This window comes from Mobula birostris, chromosome 13, assembly GCF_030028105.1.
Source record: "Mobula birostris isolate sMobBir1 chromosome 13, sMobBir1.hap1, whole genome shotgun sequence".
NCBI lineage: Eukaryota > Metazoa > Chordata > Chondrichthyes > Myliobatiformes > Myliobatidae > Mobula > Mobula birostris.
The window spans coordinates 67,463,593-67,483,058 of NC_092382.1; positions in this window are offsets into that span (position 1 = coordinate 67,463,593).

Here is a 19,466-nt window from a genome sequence, read left to right on the forward strand (position 1 = left end):
ATCCACCTCTGTTGATTGAAAGGCCACACAATGCATTCCCCTTGAAAATTGGCCAAGTTGCTGGTGCCTTCTGCATTGAAAACGGATGCAAAGTATTTATTACGATCATAGATCATTTCCCTGAATCATATTCAAACCTCTCCAGCATTATGTTCAATTTGAATGCTTTGTCCCTTCTCCCCTATCGCTTATTGTTTCCTTATCCACAAAAGAGTTTTTCCAGGGTTATTTTGCTTTGTCCGTATAAATCGCACAACGTCAGGTGCTGAGATCTCACGTGATCATTCAAGGCCAGCTCTTCAACCCAGTTCATGTGCTCAGCCTTTTGCCCTGTTTAGTAATCACCCGAGTTCTGGAATATCTCCGAGCTCCTCTCTCTGCACCAGCTCCGAACTCGCCTCTCTGCACCCTGCCCGTCGCAGTGTTGCGTCGCTGAGCATCCTGCTTTGCTGGCACGTCCTCTAATTCTTTGTTTCCCTCACATTCTTCAAACGCATTTATTTTCAAACTGACATGCTCGAAAGTTTTTAAAGTGAATCACACCAGTAGGACGCTCACGCAGGATCGGGAAACGAACGAAATAATGGTTTGATGAGCCGGGATATAATTATTTCTATTTTTGAACACAGGTACCGCGTAAAAGCAATTCCTTCACCTCAGGAAGCGTCTCGTTACAGGTAAGTGGATATTGAAGATTGTGACTGTGCGCGGGGCGATAAGTGAGCCAAAAGAGCTGCTGTATTGGGTGGGTGCTCAAGCTGACGGAAGGGTTGGGAGTGCTCCAGTAATACCATGTGACCTTAGCTCGTTTAGCAGCCTCATGTGCGGCACCTTGTGAAAGGCCTTCTGAAAATCTAAGAAAGCAACAGCAATTGACTTTCTCAGATTTAGTAGAGCTGTCGAAAGTGGTGTGAAACAACATGGCAGTGTAACGGAAAGCAAGATGTATTGTTGAGCATGATCCCGCGGGTTTATATACAGATGATGGGTTTAACGGGCATGTAATGGAGGAGAAGTTAATGATTGGGTAGAAATGTAGACAGAACAAAGAGTTAAATTCTGCCACAGAGGCAAAATTCAAAAGGACTAAAAATGCTGAACTGAAGGTGCTGTACGTATTGCACGTTGCAATCAAAATAAGGTGGACGAACTTGTGGCGCAATTAGCGCTGTAATATGTAAGTCGTGGCGGAAAAAGAGCATAGCTAGGAGCTTAACATCAAATGATATACTGTGTACTGAAAGGAAGGTATCGGCGATGTTGTGGATCTGTTGCTTTCAGACGGTGTTGCATCATTATAAAGAGTTGACATAGCGTCAAAGTGTGTTGAACCGTTGTAGCTGGAGTGAAGAAACTGAAACTGGGAAAAAATATTGTGGGAATCATATATAGGCCTCAAATTAGTAGCCAAGATGTGTGCTTCAGATTGCAAAATGAGCTAGAAAAGGTATGTAAGAATTGTAATGACACATTTGTAATGCAGGACTGCAATATGCAAGGGGATTGTGGAAAAAAAAAAAGATTGGTGTCGGATTGCAACACAGGGAATTTGTTGATCGCCTACAAGATGGCTTTTTCGCGCGGCCTGTGCTCAAGTTTAGTCGGGGAAAGGCAATCTTGGATTGGTTGTTCTGTAATAACACAGGTCGCATTCGGGAGCTTAATGTAAAGCACCTTTAGGAGGCAGTGACCATAATATGATTAAATTAATTCTACAATTTGAGAGGGAGTAGCATGACTCACATGAATCAATATCGCAATACAGGGGCAGGAGGAAAGACTTTGCCGAGGTGGATTGGAGGAGGATACTGGCGGGGTTGACAACAGAGCAGTTGTCTGAATTACTGGGAATAATTCACAAGGCGCAGGACAGATATGCCGCAGAGGAAAGTGTTCTCAAGCGGCAGAGATAGGCAACCGTGGCTGACAAACGGCGGTAAGGATTGTATTAAAAAAAGGAAGCACATCTTAGGTAGCGAAAGTGAGCGGGAAGTTGGATGTTTGGTATGTTTCTTATTTAAATATCCAACAAAAGGCAACTAAAAAGTGATGAGAAGGGAAAAGATGAAATTTGACTGCAGAGTAGCCGATAATATATTGTAGGATATCAAAAGTTCTTTTTTTTTCAATTATCTTGAGTAAAAGGGAGCTGAGAGTTGGTAGTGGGCCACTGGAAAATTATGCTGCTGATGTAGAAATGGAAGGGAAACCAATGGCAGACGGACTGAATTTGGGTTTACATCGGCTTCATTGACGAAGGCACCAGCAATGTTCCAGTGGTCCGTGAGCGCCAAGGAGCAGGCATGAGTGCTATAGCTATTGCAACGGGAAACTGCCAGACAAACCCAGAGAACCCAATATGGGTAAGTTCTTGCGCATTTTCATGCGAAAGTTGATCTTTCCCTGATTAGTGAGAGCATCAAAGGATATTGAGAAGGCCGGTTCATGGGGTGAGTGTGGTCCGGGATCAGCCGTTATGGAATGGTGGATCAGACTCGGTGAGATGAATGGCCAAAGTTTGCTCATGTGTCTTATATGTTTATGCTTTTCTTGTCTTATGATCAAGCCTTCCTTTATTTCCTCAAAAAATACTAACAGATTTTTCAGTCATTATTCCCCTGAAGGAAACTATGCTGAATTGAGCCTAACACATAACGTGAGTCCAACTACATCAAAAGCGCACTCGTAATAGCAGCATCCAACATTTTACCAACGACTGAAATAAGGGTCACAAGCCTGTAACTTTCAGAATGTATCGCCTGACCACCTCCGCTGTTAATATGGTGATTTTAAAATGGTTTCGTTACCACTTCCAATGCCCTTTTCCTTCTCGCAACTTATGTCCTTTGCCGCACGTCGCCTCTCTCTGGAGCTACAAATCACTCCTCCACCACCTTCATTCCCCAATGGCTTTATTTCTCTTTCACCAATCAACTTTCCAGCTCTGCACTTCACCCTTCCCCCTTGTTTCACTTATCACATTGTGTTTCTGTCCTTCACTCCCCGCAACACACCTTTTCCATCTAGTGCTCAGTTTTTTTTTTCCTCCAGTCCTGCCGAAGTGTTTCAGCCTGAAGCTTCGAGAGTACGTTTTTTTGTATAGATGCTGCCTCCTCTCCTGAATTCGTCCAGTATTCTGTGTGTGTTTCTTGGATTCCAGAACCTTCCTCTTGTTCGCAAGATTCTCTTTGATACTTAATTCTTGATTTCCCGTCTGTTATGGAACAATAGCGGGAATGGCTGCACGGCAGTGTTTCGTACGGTATGTGCGAGATGGAAACTCTGGGAGATCCCCAGTCTCCCGGTGCACATCTGCACCAGGAGAACCGAGCTGCAGATCCGCAGTGACATAAGGAACTGGAGCTGCGGGTCTATGACCTTCGACTCAAACTTGAGAATGGGAAGCTGATAGCTAGGATCTATAGGCATTTTATCACCCTGAGGTTGCAGAAGAAAGGCAACTAGGAGACTGTCAGGAGAAGGAAAGGAAGTGTCGTCGCTTCCCCTAATGAACAGTATACCAACTTGCATGCTGTTGAGAGCATGGACGAGCAGCACTGACCGGCCCTTGGCGCTGTATTTGGTGCTGTGGCTCAGAGAATAAGAGAGCTGAGGAGACTGCAGTGGTGATAGGAGAATCCATAGTCGGAGGAACAGAGACAAGATTGTGTGGGCGCGATAGCCAGACTCGGATGGTATGTTTCCTCCCTGCTGACAGGATCAGAGATGTTTCTGATCAGGTCCAAGACATTCTGCGGGGTGAAGGTCAGCATTCTGGCACCAATAACGTAGTTATAACAAGTGAGGAGGTCCTGAAGAGAGAATTGAGGGAGCTGGATAAAAAGCTGAAAAACGGACCTGCAGGACAGTAATAGCGTGATTAATGTCTCGATATCGCCAGTGGGGGAAGGATACGATGACTTGACAGGTGAATGCGTGGCTGCGGAATTGGTGTAGGAGTCAGTCCTTCAGATTTATGAACGGTTTCAGCTAATTTGGCAAAGAAATGGCAGCCAGAGTGCGAGTGCCGAACATGAGGTATTTGGTTTCCAGACAGAGACAGTATGCAGTGAGACTGCGAGCACGGAGTGCTCTGACGATGCGACAGAATGGCAGTGGACAACATGAGTTGCAAAGCACAAACGTTTGTAAAAGGGTGAATTCCGTATTGAAGGTGATATACGGAATAGGTGAGATGGTCTTGTGTCACAGTTGACGCGTATGACGTTATGGCATCACTAAATCTTTTTTTGAAAGATGACAGCTTGGAGCTTAACATCCAAGACACAGGTTGTATCGAAACGACAGACAGGTAGGCACAGGGGGTGGCATACCTCTGCTGATAAAAACTCAAATCGACTAATTAGAAAGGGTTACCAAAGCGTCTGAATGTTTTGATTCGTTGTGGGTAAATCTAAGGAACAGCAAGGGTAAAAAAAAAGCTGATATACAGACTGGCAAGCCCTTTCGATACAAACTGTCTCTTGGGCGGTAAGGATATGGTCTACAAAGGAAAACGGGATAAAAATGCATGCAAAACATGGAATGTTAGAATAGTCATAGGGGATTTCAATATGCAGATAGATTGGGAAAATCATTTTGGTGCAGGATCCTAGAGTGGACATTTCTAGAATGGTTACAAGATTGCTCTTTAGATCAGAGAGTTTAAGGTAATAGCCGTCATGGGGAAAGTGATCATACTATAATAGAATTTACACTGGCATTTGAGACGGAGAAGCTAGAGTCAAATGTATCATCATTACAGTGGAGTAAAGGGAATTGCAGCGGCATGAGAAAGCAGTTTACTAAAATTAATTGGAAAAGACCACTGGGACGGCTGGAGACACAGAATCAATGCTGGAATTTCTGGAAACAATCAGGAAGGCGTGAATGTATACAACCACAAGTGGAAGAAGCCTTATAAAGGAAATGCGTCATAACGTTCGCTGAAAAGAGATGTCAAAACTAGCACAAAAGCAATTAGTGTGAAGTTAGAGGATGGGGAAGCCTTTTTAAAAAAAGAACAGAAGAGAAATAAAAAGTTATTAAAAAGGAAAATATGGAATGCGTAGCAAACTACTAAATAATATTAAAGACAATGTCAAAGGTTTGTTCAGATACATAATGTGTACAAGAGAGACGTGAGTGGATATCGGACTGTTGGGAAATGATACTGGAGAGCTAGTAATAGGAGACAATGAAATGGCGGACGAACTGAATATATATTTTGCATCAAATGTTACTATGTAAACTCGAGCAGATAGAGAGTCTCTGTGGGCAGAAATGTCAGAAGTTGCCATTTCAAGGGAGAAAGTTCTTGGAAACTGAAAGGTCTAATGTGGATGTCTCCTGGACAGGATGGCATACATTCCAGGCTTCTGAGAAGGTGACTGAAGAGATGGTAGAGGCATTAGTTGAGATGTTTCAAGAAAGAAATCCTGGCACTGTTGCGAAGGAATGGAAAATTGCAAATGTCATGCCCCTCGTCAAGAAGCAGGAGAGGCACAACTAACAAAATTGTAGGAAAGTTCGTTAGACATCAGTGGTTGGTAAAATGTTGGAGTAAGTTGATAAGGATGTGGTTTGGCGTTTTGGAGGCGCATGTAAAATAGTCACTTGTCAGCATGGTTTCCTCAACGGAACCTCTTGCCTGAAAATCTGTTGGAATAATTTGAGAAACTAACAAGCAGGATAGAAAAACGGTATGTTGTGTACATGAATCTTCAGAAAGTACCGCTCGTGAGGTTGCATAATAATGTAAGGGTCCATGGTATTACAAAAACTACACTAGCATTGATTTGCAGAAGGCAAATTGTGGGAAAGAAGGGAGACTTTTCTGTTTGGCTGCCGGTGACTAGGGTTGCCCTCAGGGATCTGGGTTGGGACAGCTTCTTTCTTACGTTACATGTCAATGATTTTGGATGAGGAAACTGTCATTTTCTTTCGGGGAAAATTTGCAGATGATACGAAAATAGGTGAAGTTTCATAAAGTTTGGAGGAGGATGAGACCCCACAGACAGACCTAGACAGAGTAGGGAAATGCACAAAGAGGTGGCAGATGGAGTACTTTTCAGAAGGTTGATAGTCAGGCAATTGGCAGAAGAAATAAAAGGGCAGATTATCTTCCAAGCGCAGAAACAAAACCAAAAATCTGAGGAGCACATGATTTCGGGTGCCCTCGGGCAAGAATGTGAAGTTAAGTTTCCCGGCTGAATCGGTGGTGAGGAAGGCAAATACGATGTTAGGCATCTATTTCCAGAGGAGTAGAATAAAAGAAAGCAAAGACGTATTATTAAGGCTTTATAAAGCAGAGATGAGGACTCACTTAGAGATTGTATACAGTTTCGGGCCCCTTTTCTAAGAAAGGATGTGCTGACATTTTTGAAAATTCAGAGGATGTATGAGGTTCAGGAAAATAAGTCCAGGATTGGAAAGATTATCATATGAAGAACATTGGATGGCTCTCGGCCTCTACTGTCTAGAATTCAAGCCCATGCAACGCTGAATGGCTTTGATAGGGAAACTCTGGAAGGCTTGCATCCCATTGTGCGGGAATCTGAGGCCAGAGCCAACAGGAGAATAGAGGGATGTCCTTTAGAAAGGGGATGTGGCGGAATGTCTTCAGCTAGACAATTGTAAATATGTGGAAATTGTTGCCACGGGCAGCTGTGTGGCCAAGTTATTTAGTATATTTTAGGCACAGCTTGATTGAACCCTGATTAGTCAGGACATGAAAGGATACTTGAGAAGGCAGGAGATTGTGACTGAGAGGGGAAAAAATGGATCAGCTATGATAAAATAGTGCAGCAGACTTCATGTGCCAAATAGCCGCATCCTTCTCCTATGTCTTATGATCCTAAGCTCTTCTGATTTTATGGTATTGGCGACCAATGTACCAGATACAACAAAGTATTGGAAGGCAAGATGGAAAATAAGAAATAATAATAATAGCTGAATAAGCAATAAATATCAATATCGAGAATATGAGGTGGAGAGTCACTTTCAATTGGTCCAATATGCCCTGAAATCTCTCGTTTGTTCTCCTTATACCTTAAAATATGGTCTTCCTGGAAATGTTGTGCTCCCCTTGACTGCACACGTCGCACAGCTATAGTCTCGCCTGGTTATTAGAGCCAACACTCCCAGTCCCTGCAGATACTATACGGGAAATGTGCTCACACTTTTGTCCTGTTTTATGAGAAGAAGGAGATCTGACCCAGGATATCCTTCCCCCACTCTGCTCAAAACATTGACGCCTTCGTTTCCCGTGCTGTTATGTTCACTAACTCTGGAAAATAATCCAATGAAATACAGAGATGTCCGGGGTAACTTGTCTACTTATTGTTCTATTCGTGAGGTACTCACATGGAACGAATTGCCATAATGGCGTATGCCATTCAGGTACCTCCTATATATAACTCACAATGAATTATGTAAATAAAGAAAACGTAATAACAATATATGCACAGTGTTACGAAAATGCTTACAATCTGTTCGGCTTCACACATCCTACAGCCCCTCACCTCACTTTAGTGCTGAGTGTCGGTAACATATGGACCCTCTGTACCGTCCCACTTAAAATAGCACCTCAACCCATAGTGCGCACAAAGAGAAGGCTGAGTGAACATTGCACCGTTTCTCAGAGAGTTTTTCACATAACCAACTTTTGTATCTTCTTCATATTCTTCAAATAGGAGATGGTCCTGGATAAAACAAGTCGTTATCGGCTGGTAAGTGGAATTCGAAAGCTGTGTTTGTCTGGAGGCGTTAAATGAACCAGGCCCGTCGCAACATTGGGTGTGCTTTCATGCTGCCGGAAGGGTGGGAGGGAGATAACAAAGAACATAGAAGAATACAGCATTGGAACAGGCCCTTTGGTCAACAATATTGTGCCGAACTGGAAAGTAAATGAACCCCACCCCCCGCCAAACGAATCCCTCTTACTTACACAATGCCCATATTCTTCCGTCTTCCTCACAATCACAGAGTTTCCTATCTTACCATCTCCTAAAACCTCTGATGTATTTGCCTCTACCACCACGCTAGACAGCACAGTCCAAACATTCACCACTCTCTGGATTAAAAGTTACCCCTCACATCGCCTTCGAACATACCCTCTCTCATCTACAATCCATGACCTCTGTTATTAGATATATATACCCTGGGAAAAAGAAACTGCCTGTGTACTCTATCTGCGCCTCTCACAATTCCCAGTCAGCTTCCTTCGCTCCAAAGCAAACAAAAGTTGTCGTGTCTAATGTTAGCACTTGGCTTCTAAACCAGGCAGCATCCTGGTAATCCTCTTCTGCTCTCTATCCAAACCCTCAACATCCTTCCTACGGTGGCATGACTAGAATTATATGCAATACTCTAGATTTTCATAAATTTACAACATAACCTATTGCCATTTGTACTAAATATCTTAACTAATAAAAGCAAACATTGCATAAGCTTCCTTAACCGCCTTATCGACCTTTGTAACTGTTTCCGAGGTGCTATGTACTTGGACTTCAAGATCTCTCTAAGCAGCAAAATAATTAAGGGTTTTTTTCAATAGCAGAGTACTTGCTCCTCGCATTTGCCCGACCAAGGTGCAACATTCCAAATTCATCGGGGTTAAACTCCTTCTACCATTTTTTCAGTCTATATCTGCAACTGATCAATGTTGCGCTGTACGTTTTGCAAGTTTTTTCTAAACTATCCACAACTCCACAAATCTGGGTATCATCCAAAAACTTACTAACAAATCTGTCGACATTTGCGTCCCGCTTATTTATTCACATCACGAACAGAAGGGGTCCCAGCCCAGATCCCTGCTGAGCTTCACTAATTAGAACTCCAGATTCAAAAAGGCCCTTCAGCAACTAATTCTCTCTTGTAAGAAACTAACGTGAAACTCACGTGTAAATAGTTTCCAGCATTTCTCTTTTTTCCCCTTTTCATGTAGATGTAAAATGTTAGCCAGTATTCAGTCCTCCAGGATCTCTCACATGGCTAGGGAGGAGATATTTGCCAAGGACCGTGCAATTCCTTTTCTTTCTTCCTTCTCTAACCTGTGGAAATTCCATCAGGTCCTGGAGACTTATCCACCTGAAAACTCATTCGGAGGCCCAACACTTCCTTCTCCTACTTCACCTCTGAACACCTAACATATTTATACACTGAGCTCCGATCTGTTGCTCCTCCATGTCTTTTACCTTGATAAATACGGAAGCAAAATACTCAGTGAATACGTCACTTACATTTTCCGCATTGAAGCAAACAAAGCCTTCCCTAGCTCCTCAAAGTGAAATGATTATACACTGTCCATAGTTAGTCATTTGCTGTTGATGTTTCTATTGAATACTGCTTAATTAAATTCACTTTAATCCTGCTTGCCAGGGACTTTTCACGTCCCCTTTTGGTTTTCCTCGTTCGCATTTTTCGTTCTTTACTGGCTTCGTTATACTCTCGATTCCCACCGTTTGATCCGAATTTAGGGAGCTTTACATACGTTTGCTTTTTCACTCCAGCACCTCCTCTCGCTGGAGTGTGCACGTTTGGATTTAATAAAGCATCCTGGATACATTTAATACATTCTCCCCGTCTATTACTCTTGCACTGAGAATGTACATTTTTGTATCGGGGAAGTTGAAGATCCCCGTGAGATCAAACTTGTAATTTGACACATGTTGTTATTCACATTACATGACTGTTCATTAATGTTCTAGCAGCTATTGCAGAGCCTGTAGTGCAAACCAGTCAGTGTGATCGTACGCTTTCTATTCCAGAAGCCTCCGTCGTCACGCTACTCCTCCAAGAACTGATAAAGTGTGACTGCTGCATTGTGTGTGCCTGTGTGAGAGGGCAGATAAGCTGGGCCGGTGCCCCAGCGAACCGCAGTAGGGCTCCACGGTTTGGAGCAAACGGAGGAAAGAAGTTTGGTGGAAAATTTGAACTTGATGTTGAAGCTGGAGGGTCAACGTGTCCAAAGGGAAGGTAGTTTGATGTCCCGGTGCTGCCTCTGAGCATATCGGGAAGGGATCAGTGTTGAGTGTCAGTGAGATGTGGATTGTGGGTGACAATTAACTTCACGATGTCGGACCATTAATTATTTTTCTTATTTTTCCACCCTCTCCATCAGGTTATCGTATTACTTCAGCTCGAAGCAGTCAGGGTAAGTGGCATCCGAATGCTCTGTCCGTGATTGCGTTAGTTAATGAACCAGAGACGTTACAGTACCAGCCTTGTGCTCATGCACGGTCGGGCGGGGAGCGAAGCGGCGAGAAAGAGAAGAAACTCTCCTCACTTTGCTCTTTCAAGGGAAGGAACGGTTTTGAACAGCTTCCTTCGGCTCCTGTAATATCTCCACGACCCCGGTGTGGTCACTGATCTCTGTCCCTACCCTGAGCTCCTGAAACATTGCCCAGGCATGATCCTCCCTATTATAAACTGTGCGGACCATCCTAGTTTATCCTGTACATAGATAAGAAAACACTGAACAGTGCAGGTTTTTGTAGCCCCTTTGGTCCTTGATGTTTTAGCGCCTCTAAACTTGTTCTCCGACAAAGCCGTCTATTGCTCCGTTATCCGTGTGCTAAGAAAATCTCTGAATTGATCCTAATGCATGTGTCTATACTACCACCATTGATACTGCGTTTCACACACTCACTACTATGCGTAAAAACACACTTTTGGCAGCCCCTATACATTACCAAAAAATCGCTTTAAAATTCCCTCCCCTTTTCAGATGTTTCCAATCTGGGGTGTAGCACAATTTCCCAGTGTGGTTTAACTCGAGTTTTATAGAGCTGCAACATTACCTCGCGGCTATTGAACTCGTTCCCCGGGCGGTTTATCCTAAACCATCCATAGACACTCTGAACCATTCTATTTAATGGCGCGGAAACATTAAGGGATAATGGACGTCAACGTTGAAAGTGCTTCTGCTCTTCAATATTTTCAATTACAGTAAACTGTCATTAACCATGGATTCTGCAATCAAATACGGCCTTTCAAAGTGTAATTCTTCACTCTTCCCATACTCAACTTGACCTGCCATTTCTCAACCCATCTATCAATGCCCAGTTTGTAACTTGAGATAACCCACCACATGATCCATAACAGCATCCATGTTTTGCCTGTTTACTATGTCTATCCATTTCCTCATCCAACTCATTTGTAAAATTCAGAAAATCCAGGAGTCACAGAACAGATCGCTACGGATCACAGCATCTCATTGACCTCCAGGTGCAATAATCTCCAACTGCTCGCCCACTGTCTCTTGGGCACGCCAGTCCTTCCTACACAGACAAGATTCTCTGGATCCCCTATCACATGACTTTCTGAGTGGGCCAACAATGAGGAATCTTATTAAACATCTTAATAAAATTCATGTATACACCATCCTCCTACAAACCATTAACGTGGTTTGCAGCATCAGAAAGAATTCAATCACATTCTTGAGACATGACCTGCACCTGGCAAGACCATGCTGACCATCTCTAATCAGACTCTATTTCTTCAAATGCCTGTATATACTGCCTGGATATCTACTGGAGCATGTTACACACAATGGCATAAGCTTTACTGTTCTATGATTCCCGCCATTATCCCCATTAGATTCTTTGAACAAAAAATAAACATTTACTTCTTGAAATCCGCCGGTACGACTGAAGAGGGCAGTAGGACGCAAAGTCCATCGCCAAAAGCACCTAAAGACCTTACTGCTCTTCCCTTAGAAAACTGGAGTAAATATCCCCCGGCACCAGACACTTAACTATCCTCAGGTTCTTGAAAGGATTCAGCTCATAAGACCAGAAGATACAGGAGCAGATTCGGCCCATCGAGTCTGCTCCGCCATTCAATCATGACCTGATCCAATTCTTCCAGTCATCCCCTTTCGCCCGGTTTCACCCCATACCCTTTGACGCCCTGGTTAATCAAGAGCCTATCTATCACTGCCTTAAATATTCCCAACGACTTCGCCTCCACAGTCGCTGGTGGCAACAAATTCCACAGATTTACCACCCTCTGACTGAAGTAATTTGTCCGCATCTCAGTTCTAAAAGGACGTCCTTCAATCCTGAAATCGTGCCCTATTTTCCTGGAGTCCCTTACCATGGGAAATAACTTTGCCATATCTTTTCACGCCTTTTAAAATTTGGAATGTTTCTCCGAGATCCCACCTCATTCTCCTGAGCTCAAGGGAATACAGCCGAATAGCTGCCAGACGTTCCTCATGCGGTAACCCTTTCATTCCTGGAATCATTCTTGTTCAGCTTCTCTGAACCTTCTCCATTGTCAGAATATATTTCTAAAATAATGAGTCCAAAACTGCCCAAAATACTCCAAGTGTGGTCTCACGAGTGCCTTATAGAGCCTCAACATCACATCCCTGCTCTTATATTCCAAGTGAAGTGAGGTACAATAATAGCAGGGGTGTTGTGGTGGGACATTTTAATTTCCCAGATAGTGATTGGCATCTTCCTAGAGTGAAGGATTTAGATGGGATCGAGTTGTGTGTTGAGGAAGGGTTCTTGACACAATATGTAGATAAGCCTACCAGAGGAGAGGTTGTACTTATTCAGGTATTGGGAAATGAAACTGGTCAGTTGTCAAGTATCACAGTGGAAGTGCATTTTGGAGCTAGTTATCACAATTCTCTGTCCTTTACCACAGCATTGTGGAGGGATAGGAACAGACAAGTTAGGGAAAGGTTTGATTGGACAAGGCGAAATATGAGGCTATCAGGCAGGAAAATGGAAGCATAAATTGTAAAAAAAAAGTTCTCAGGGAAACGTACGGAAGAATTCTGGAAAATGTTCAAGGGATATTTTCGTGGGGTCCTACAGAGGTACGTTTCAATGAGACAGGGAAAGGATGGTAGGATACAGGAACCGTGGTGTACAAAGACAGTTATACTTCTAGTCAAGAAGAAAAGGAGAACTTGCGAAAGGTTCAAAAACTAGACCGTGATTGAGATCTAGAAAATCATAAGGCTAGCAGGAATGAACTTAATAATGAAATTCGGAGAGACGGACAGAGCCATGAGAAGGGAAAGGATTAAGGAAAACCCCAAGGCACTGAACAAGTATGTGAAGAGCAAGAAGATAAGTCGTGAGATAATAGGACTAATCAAGTGTGACAGTGGAAAAACTTGTATGAAACAGGAGGAGACAGTTGAGGTACTTAATGAATACTTTGCTTCACTACGGAAAAGGATCTTGAGGATTGTAGGGATGACTTGCAGCCGACTGAAAAGCTTGAGCATGTAGATGTTAAGGAAGACGATGTACTGGAACTTTTGGAAAGATCAAGTTGGATAAGTCACCGGGACCCGAAGGAATGCACCCCAGGCTACTGTGGGAAGCGAGGGAGGAGATTGATGAGCCTCTGGGGATGATCTTTGCATCATCAATGACGGCGAGAGAGGTTTCGGAGGATTGGAGAGCTGCGGGTGTTGTTCCCCTATTCAAGAAAGGGAGGTGAGATAGCCCAGGAGATTATAGACCAGTGAGTCTTACATTAGTGGTTGGTAAGCTTAAAGGGACGATCCTGAGAGGCAGGATTTATGAACATTTGGAGAGGCATAATATGATTAGGAGTAGTCAGCATGCCGTTGTCAGCATGTCGTTGCCTTACGAGCCTGATTGAATGTTTTGAGGATGTTATTAAACCCATTGATGAAGGTATGACCGTAGCTGTAGTGTGTATGGATTTCAGCAAGGCATTTTAAGAGGGTATCCCATGCAAGGCTTATTGAGAAAGTAGGTAGACATGAGATCCAAGGGGATTTTTCTTTATGAATCCAGAACTGGCTTACCCACAGAAGAGAAAGAGTGGTTGTAGACGGGTCATATTCTCCATGGAAGTCGTTGAACAGTGGTTTGCCTCAGGGACCCCTACTCTTCGTGATTTTTATAAATGACCTGGATGCGGAAGTGGAGGGATGGGTTAGTAAATTTGCAGATGACACGAATGTTGGGGTTGTTGTGGATCTTGTAGAGGGCTGTCACAGCGGGACCGTGATAGGATTCAAAACTGGGCTGAGAATTGGCAGATGGAGTTCAACCCAGATAAGTGTGAGGTGGTATATTTTGGTAGGTTAATAATGATGGCAGAATATTGCATTGACGGTAAGACTCTTGGCAATGTGAAGGATTCGAGGGATCTTGGGTTCCAAGTCCATAAGACACTCAAAGCTGCTACGTTGGTTGACTGTGCGGTTGAGAAGGCATACAATGTATTGGCCGTGTGTTTAAGTGCCGAGAGGTAATGTTGCAGCTATATAGGACCCTGGTCAGACTCCACTTGGAGTACTGTGCTCAATTCTGGTAGCCTCACTACAGGAAGGACCTGGAAACCATAGAAAGGATGCAGAGGAATTTTATAATGAGGTTGCCCTCATTGGGAGCATACCTGATGAGAATCAATTGAGTAAACTGGGGCCTTTTCTCATTGGAGCGACAGAGGATGAGAGATGACCATATAGAGGTGTACAGGATAATGAGAGGCATTGGTCATGTGGATAGTCAGAGGCTGTTTCCCAGTAGTGAAGTGGCTAGTACGAGAGGACATAGTTTTAGGGTGTTTTTAAGTAGGGACAGAGGAGATGTCAGGGGTATTTTTTTATGCAGAGAGTGGCGAGTGTGTGGAATAGGCAGCCGGCGGCGGTGGTGGAGAGGGAACCGATAGGGTGTTTTAAAAGGCTCCTGGATAGGTACATGGGGCTTCGAAAAAATACAGAGCTATGGGCAAGCCTAGGAGGTTCTAAGGTAAGGACATGTTCGGCACAGCTTTGTGGGCCGAAGGACCTATATCGTGCTGCAGGTTTTCTATGATTCTGTGTTTCTGTGCCTCGAGAAATGATGCCAACATAGCAATCGCCTTGATTAACAACCGACTCAACCTGGAGGTTAACCTTTAGGGTGTCCTGCACAAGAGGTCCCAATTCCCTTGCAGCTCTGCATTTTGAATTTTTTCCCGATCGAAATAATAGTCTGTCCGTTTATTTCTTCCACCAAAGTGCAAGTCCATAAACTTTCGAACATTGTATTTCATTTGCCAATACTTTGCCAATTCCCCTAAACTACCTACATCTCTCTGCAGGCTCTCCGTTTCCTCAACACTACCCGCTCCTCCACCTATCCTGGTATCATTGGCAAATTTGGCCATAAATCCATTAATACTGTAGTCAAAATCATTAACGTGCATCGTGAAAAGTAACGGTCCCAACAGTGACAACTGTGGAGCTCCATTGGTAACCCGTAGACAACCAAAATACGATCCTCTCATTCCACTCTCTGTTTTCTGTCGATCAGACTAGTAACCAAGCTAGTAACTTCCCTGTAGTTCCATTGGCTCTTATCTTGCTAAACAGACTCATGTGCGGCACCTTGTCAAAGTCCTTTTGAACATCCAAGTGCACCACGTCTACTGCATCTCCTTTGTCTACGCTGCTTTTAATTTCCTCAAAGAATTGCAGTATGTTTGTCAGGCAGGATTTTCCTTTCAGGAAACCATGCTGGCTTTACCTTTCTTGTCATGTGCCTTCACGTACTCCGTAATCTCATCCCGGACAATCAATTCCAATAACTTCCCAACCACTGATGTCATGCTAACAGGTCTATAGTTTCCTTTCTGCTGCCTCCCACCTTTCCTGTATAAAGGAGTAACATTTGCAATCTTCCAGTCATCCGCTACCATGCCAGGATCTATCGATTCTTGAAAGATCATCGTTAATGCCTCCGTATTCTCTCCAGCTACTTCTTTCAGAACACGGGTGTGCAATCCATCAGGTCCAGGAGATTTATCCACCCTCAGACCATTAAACTTCCTGAGCACCTTTTCAGTCGTAATTTTCACAGCACGTGCTTCACTTCCCTGACACTCGTGAATGTTCGGTACACTGCTGACTCTTCCATTGTGAACACTGATGCAAAATACGCATTCAGTTCCTCTGCCATCTCTACATCTCTCATTGCAGTATCTCCGGCGTCATTTTGTATTGATCCTATTTCTGCCCTCGACTCTCTTTTACCCTGAATGTACAATAAACAGCTTTTGGTATCTCCTTTGATATTAGTCTCCAGCTTCCTCTTGTAATTCATCTTTTCCTTCTTAATGACCTTCGTAGTTTACTTCCGCAAGTTTTTTAAAGCTTCCCAATGCTCGATCTTCCCACTAGCTGCGGCTTTATTTTATGGCCCGTCTTTTGCCTTTACATCGGCTCTGACTCTACTTGGCAGCCGCGGTCCTGCCCTTCTTCTTCTTGAAATTTCTTCTTCTTTGTCTTTCCTTCAAATGTCCCTTTCCAGTCAACTTCGGCCAGTTTCCCTTCCATGCCATTGCAATATCCTTTATTCCATTGAAATTCCACACATTAGATTTTATTTTCCCTCTCAAATATCAATATGAACTCGATCATATTGCGATCACTGCTCCCTAATGGTTTCTTAAGCTTGTGCTCTCTTACCACCTCCAATCATTGCATAACACCCAATCCAGCACAGCCGATCCGCTAGTTGGCTCAGCAACAAACGGTTTCTAAAATGCTATCCCTTAAACATTCTACAAATTCTCTCTCGAGGTTCAGTACTGACCCAGTTTTGCCAATCCATTTTCATGTTAGAATCCCCAACGATTATCATGACATTGCCTTTCTGACATGAGTCTTCCATCTCCTGCTGTAATTTGTAAACCACATTCCGGCTGCTGTTTGGAGGCCTGTATACAACTGCCATTAATGTCCTTTTACCCTTGCTATTTCTTAACTCAACCCATGGAGACTCTACGCCTTCCAATCCTATGTCACCTCTTTCCAATGATTTAATATTATTTCTTATACACAGAGCTACAGCACCCCCTCTGCCTACTAACCTATCTTTCCGATATACCTTATATCCTTGGAGGTTCAGATCCCGATGGCAGCCATCCCTTAGCCAAGTTTCAGAGATAACCTGAACGTCATATTGGCCAATCTGCAGCTGAATTGTCAGATCGTCCATTCTATGCACTCACCCTACTTAACATTGACCTGTTCAAGCATATCAGCCTGTTATAGTTGTGCTCACATTTGTCAAGGTCTTTCTGAATCATGAATACTGAGAGAAATATTCATTAAGGACCTTTCCTACCTCTCCGACACCAGGCTCTGTTATTCCTGATCAGTCCTGTCGTGACACATGTAATCCTTCAGTTCCCCACATCCGTGGAAAACACCTTGGATATTTAGTCTCCTTGCTGGCGATATTTTTACCCTGTCTGATCGTAGATCCCATGCTCTCTAACGGTAGGAATGCGTTTCTCAGCGCATCTGTGCCGCCGGCTCTCCGCACTCAGCCGGCCAAGCACTGCCGATTTTTGGGGCCGGTTCTCTGCTGATGAGGACGATCCCGTCAATAAAGGGACAGCGGTTGCACTCAGGAAGTTTCCCCTCACCTTTCTCTTACACCTTTCAGTGACGAGATCTGGTTCGTTGCCACTGGCAGAGCGGATTGCCCACGCATGTGAGGACGACGGAAATCGCTTTGGATCCCCCCACCTTGCTTCCTATCAATCACCGCACTCCGCTAATAACGCATTCCCATACCGTTATTCAGTAATCAAAGCACTGGCCTATTCACCCAGCCTGGCCTCGGCACCCGATAACCAACACGTGACCGATCATCACCGACCCCCACAGTAACCGCAATGTGGCTGGCTGAGGAGCCCAGTTCTTGGACTTCCGGCCACCATGATCCTCCACTGACCCAAGAACATCGGGCCGCGTTGATAAGGGAAGCAACCTTGAGAAAACTTTGCCCATGTTGGTGTGGGGCGCCGCGTCACGGTGAACATTCAGATGAGTCCTTCCCCGGGCTCTTTTGCGTTCCTGGTGAAAGAGTGAGATCGGAAATACATCAAAAACCGCGGGCCACGCAGGTTGACGCTTGGGGTTGGAGGGGATGTCTGTGTCTCCTCGGGGAACGCACTGGGGAAGATGAAGGCCACAGACCACTTCTGTCTGGCCGCACGGGTTGTCGGCGCTGGAGCGTTACAGACACTGGGCAGAACAGGCAGTGGACGTTCGATATGATCCACCTCCTGTCTCCATGTAACTGCAATAATTCTCCTGTGCTCTGATTATGGGAAGGGGTTAAAGTTTTCCGGTGTTCACACTCTCTGGTATCGGTACTGACTATACACTATCCCGCTGATCGCTGTCCCGCCGTCGTATAACCGTTAATCCATCCAGCTGCATGATTCAATAAAACTGACGCTGTTTGTATTAAACTGGTCTCCGTCTCTTGCTAAAAGCTCGCTGCCTTCGGTACCGGCGGGCCATTAAGAAGGTCTGTGCAGCCCCACCGGATGCATAGAGCAGCCTGCTCCCAGAGCAGACAATGCAGTGGTCTGAAACAGCCCATCCCAATTCCCTCCCAATGCCGAGTCACTCTGAGGCAACTGCAAGCTGCTGGTGAAGCCGCCTGGTGTGTGAGGGTGAGGAAATGGTGCGGCACACCGACGCAGGGACTGTCACCAGTGGGATTACTCTCTTGGGTCCGATAGGCAAAACGAACTCCCGTCGGTATGACATCACTTGGCGTGGAAGTACTCTGGTCTGAAGCGATGGCTGAGGTGGGCAGACTGCAGGTGGGTGTTAGCCGGGTGACGGACAGGGTCTCCCCTACTCCGGGCAGACGGTTTTCCTACGCTTCTCCCCCTCCAATCCCAGGGCTGTAAATCACCGCGGGGCGCGTCACTGAACCCCTATCGCTCGGAGACAGTAACACCAGAGATGGAAGACATGGCAGTCAGGTGTGTGGGAATCAGGGACATTAATGGTCACGGTGGGGAGTGGAGCATTCACTGCAGGACAAGCAGAAGGATGCCGAGTGTGAGGGTGGGAGGAGGGATAAATGACTGGTCGGTGGAGAGAAACGTTTGACACCAAAGTAAGGGTCGTTGAGGGTGGGTAGAGGGTGGCATTTCTGGAGGTGACTATAGAGGTGACTCGTGCAGATAGATGGCTTTCAGAGAGAACGGCCATCGAGCTTACGGGGAACGGGGGAAGGGGCGTGGAGGAGAACGCATTCAGCAGTAGGCTTAATATCACAGTCCGATGTTTGGAATTTGTTGTTTTACGGCAGTCGTTCAGTAAAATAAATACTGAAATGTGTTCCTAAAATAAGTGTTTTAAGGTAAATATGTAGTTCTTAAACAGAGGGTAAATATTAAGGTAGTGTAGAGGGGTACATTGTCCACTTAGAAATCTGGTGCTGGAGGAAAATAAACTTCCTGAAACTTGGTGTGTGGGGCCTCAGACACCGTCAATTCTTCATTGACGGCAGCAATGAGAAGAGGGCATGTCCAGGATTGAATATCTTTAATGATGGATGCCCCATTTCTAATCATCTATTTTCGAAGATGCCTTCGATGTCTGAGAGGCTGGTTCCTGTGATGCACTTGGCTGAGATTTCTGCGGGTTTTTATTAATATATATT